Source organism: Dermacentor andersoni, chromosome 1, assembly GCF_023375885.2.
Source record: "Dermacentor andersoni chromosome 1, qqDerAnde1_hic_scaffold, whole genome shotgun sequence".
Lineage (NCBI taxonomy): Eukaryota > Metazoa > Arthropoda > Arachnida > Ixodida > Ixodidae > Dermacentor > Dermacentor andersoni.
In genome coordinates, this window is record NC_092814.1 from 245704311 (window position 1) to 245708740 (window position 4430).

Sequence of the window (4430 nt, forward strand, 5' to 3'; positions counted from 1 at the left end):
CCCGCTACCGCCCGCGACGGGCCGGAGGAGGATGCGCAGAAGGTTGCCTAGGCGACAGCGGCCACAGCTGCCAGAGAGCGCAAACACAGCTGGCCGCCCGGCTCACCCTCTTTTCATCCCGGAGGGAGGAGCGGCGATGGCGCGCGGCAAGTGCGGCGCGCGCCCCTTCCTCGCAAGGGGGCGACCCTGCTGCTCACGCGGCTCATTACGTAACGCTTTGTTCGGCTGCTGAACGAGAAAGCCGATGGCTCATTCAGAATGCGGAAGCGGGCCGGACGCCACGCTTCTCTATGGCTGAGGTGAACTGCCCAAGCTAACGCTGATACATCTCTGGAGAAAACCAGAGGACTTCGCGATGCTGGCGGTGGATGCTTCAATGTACTCCTATTGCTGGCCAATGCGCCGTGTCATCAATGCATATCAGAGAGAGAGAGAGGTCATAACAGAAAGGTAGGGAGGTTAACCAGACTGAGCCCTGTAGGCTACTTTGATGTGAGAAGCGGGAAAGGGGATTGAAAGCGGAGAGAGGATAAGGAAGAAAGGAGATCCCAGTCTCCATTGTTACGCACACAAGCGTGCATCACTGAGTCAGTCCCAGACGGTCATACAGGCTGTTGCATTTGAAGAAACGCACCAGTGCCTTTGTGACCTTGCGCACAGCAGACGCACGAGGCCACGGGCCGAAGATCTACTCCTCTCTAAAAGAACGGTCGTCTAAGTGCCCCAAAGCTATACGAAAGGCACTCCTCTCGTCTTCGTATGTATAGAGCAGTCACACAGGATATGTTTGGTCGTTTCTTTGACACTACATCTGCTGCAATTGGGACTGTCCGCCATCCCAATTAGAACTGAGTAAGTGTTTGTGAAAGAAAGACCTACTCGCAAGCGGTACAGTAGCGTTTCTTCCCGTCGGTTATAACCAGATAAAAGTTGCAATGTCATATGCAGGTCCATGGCATATAGGCGCCGGTTGGTAAAATCCGGTGTGTTTAATTTTCTTACAGTAATTATATGAGCAAGACCGCTGAGGTGCCGCGCTGCATCTGTTCTTGACAATGGTATCGCGGTGCTTCCACATACATCATGTGCTTCACGGGCAGTTTTGTAGGTACTTTCACTGCCAACAATGTTACAGGACCCGGGTAGCCTCTGAAATAAAATGTAGTGGCCACCGTCAACCGCTTGACGGTAGCGTAATCGTATCTCTGCTACCGATTGTTCATGTGGGCTGTGTCGCAGAGGTGATAAGAGTGACTGCAGGGCTGCCTTTGAATCACAGAATATAGCCCAGTGAAGGTGGTTGTTGCTACACATATAGCACTGCGTTACGGAGGGCAGAAAGTTCGGATCCTGTCGATGTTGCGACGTGGCTGATGTTGAAGTTCTTGCAGATATACATCGACGGAATGACTATCGCACCAGTAGAGCTGGTTAGAGTCGAAGAGCCATCTGTATAAACGTGAACTCAATTGGAGTATGAATCATGCATGCAGTAGATGTAGAGCGGCTTAATTCAGGGCACATGTTGCTAAGTCGGGCTTCTTTCGAACTGATGGAATGGAAAGCCGCACTTATAGCTGCCGCAGACACCACAAAAGACAAGGTGACCTTGCTGCAGGCGTGAAATCGTGGACAGAAGAGAGGATCAGTACGAGGCTACAATGCCCGAAAAAGTTGCATCTGGGGCGCTATAACGTAAAACTATTCCAAACTTTTCTATTCCAATTTTGCAATCGGCCCTCCGCGATTGGTCAAAAGCTTTTTGGAACACCCCCCTTTCACCTGCCTCTCACGCGACTTCACAAAACCGCAATAACTCACCGCGTCAAAGTGACGTGTACGCGATAAAGATGCATTATTATGCCGAACAAAACTGAATTTTCTTCTGAATAGCCACAGGCTTCCCCGTTCCGAAAGGAATAAAAGATGGCTGCCGCCGATCGCTCAGGCACTGTCTACTCGCACCTGTCGAAGAGCATGGGTTTATTTGCGTGTAATAAAACTTTCTGCGCGGCCATGTAACATTTTCGAGCACTTTCGGTCCGTTTACGACCTCGTTCTACCAACTCTTCTTTGCTGAGGATCCGTTTTAGTGTCATTCTTATGCTTCCGTTGCATGTCGCCGCGATTGTCGACGAGCCGCCGCAAGCTAAGTAAGGGAAAGCGGACCAATCGCACACGCCGGCACCACCCTCTTCATCCCGTTGTCGATTTTCAGTGCAGTGGCTCGGCCCTATCGAATCCCCCTCCACTTGAGCGTGCTCCTCGCCTCTTGTGAGCCAATTAGATAAGACAAGCCGCTCAGTGTAGGCAATGTTATTCGTTTTTCAAGCAAACAAAAGTGACCTCCTATGAACGAGGAGAGCGTTTGATTGGTCTGTTCAGAGAACCCGGTGGGTGACCGCCCGATGCTTGCGTCGGCGGTTACGCAAATTTGACGTCAGGAGATTGGAATAAAAACATATTGGAATAGTTTTACGTTATAGGGCCCCTGGTCTACTTTCCGAGAGAGAAGCAAGGCCTTCATACTGGAGTCGGGAAAGGTGACGAAGATCATTTCTAAGGGTGTCTGTGGCAATATATGTACTGATGGGATGTTCCCTGGCGATGGTATTTGTTGCGGCTGTTGAAGCGTACCGCGGTAGACCCAGACATGTTCTAAGCGCTTGATCTTGCATGCTCTCAAGGACTCTGAGATTTGTCCTGCCTGTGCTTGACAGCACCGGAGTGCTGTAATGCAAAAAACCCATGAAGATCGTTTTGTACAGTTGAAGCATAGATCGCACCGACGGTCCCCATTCTTTTCCAGCAATGGCCTTGAAAAGGTGACTCATTGAGAGGAGTCTACTCCTTAGGTAGGATACATGGGGGCTCCAGGAGGGGTCGCGGTCGACAATCTTCCCTAAAAATCAACGGGTCCTTTTGTACAAGATATGCTGGCCATTAATAGACACCGGGCATCCAGTCATCGATTTTCGCGTGAAGGCGACTAATGCGCATTTTTCTGTTGAAATTGTGAGGCTTTGTCTCTGAAGATAAGTACACGTCATCGTTGCAGCCTTTTGTAACCTTGCGCGAACCTGCGGCCGAGTTACTCCTAGCATATTGAGAACTCCTGGCATATCCGAGAACCCAGTATTTCTGTGGAATCCAGATAAACGAAGCTCGTTTAAACCGAACTGTCGGATCAACTTTTGTCGGCCTCCCATAGACACAATGTTAACAAACTTGAGCGAAACCGAACGGAACAAAAGGTTTTGTGGGCTCCCAAAACGGTATTTTAACCAAAGCTACCACCTATACCTCTTTGGCGTATGGAACAGGGAAAGTCCGACAAACATATCAAATGATGATGCTATAACTGCTGAAGAAAATCCAATCCATCAGGCCGTGGCGGAAAAGTTAATACAAATGAAAGAAGTAAAAGTTGCAACGATGTTTTCATCATAAGGGCTTCGCTAGGCAAGTAATGATCCCTGAGGTGGGTGAGAGCACTACGTAGTAGGGAGGATCTTGCAGTCAGGCTGCCACTACTACATCGCTCACACCGCCACGAATGAGACCTTAGGTGATGCCCTTGTTACTTGCTATGAGGAGACAATTGAATGTATTGCCACGCTGTAGTGAAGGTGAAGAACACAGTAGCGAATACTGTGAATAAAGAAAGAAACTCTTTATTGAGCGAACCTGTGCACAGAAAAAACAAGCAACAGACACGCACAACGATATCGGCGAGCACAGTCGGCGATCGTCGAAAATCTGTGGCGGAATTCACTGAAGGCTCGTTCACACTAGGCCAACAGGACACCGATTTCGGTCTGCGAACTGTCGGCGACAGCGTTTTTTACCTTCGTGTCAGCGCCTCTGACACACTGTACCGACGCCGAGCTCTCCTCCGACCGTCGGCAGATTGTCGGCGTCGGTAGAGTGTGACAGAGGCGCCGACACGAAGGAAAAAACGCTGCCGCCGACAGTCGGCAGACCGAAATCGGTGTCGTGTTGGCCTAGTGTGAATGAAATAAATCTTACGAAAAAAAAGTGTATTCCCAAAGCTAGAACTGTTCGTAAGATAGGCAAGCTTGCGATGCCCGCCGCTACAAAGACGAACGCTGCAGTGGAAGAAAGGCGTGTATGTAATGGTACCGCAGGTGTGAACTCCAGTAGAAGCTTGATGTTGGCAAGTTGGTTTTACATACTTGAAGAAATTAGCGCTACGAAGACGCGGACTAAAGGAGGAACATGTCCGTCGTGCATGTTCCTCCTTTAGTCCGCGTCTTCGTAGCGCTCATTTCTTCAAGTGAACTTCAGTGCTTGCGCCATTAGTAAGCGTAAGTCGATTCACAAAACCTAAACGGCCATCGCAGCTGCCGACGTAAGAAGGGATTCAGACACTAGGGGGGTAGCAACCTTACGAACTATGTCTATGTGCG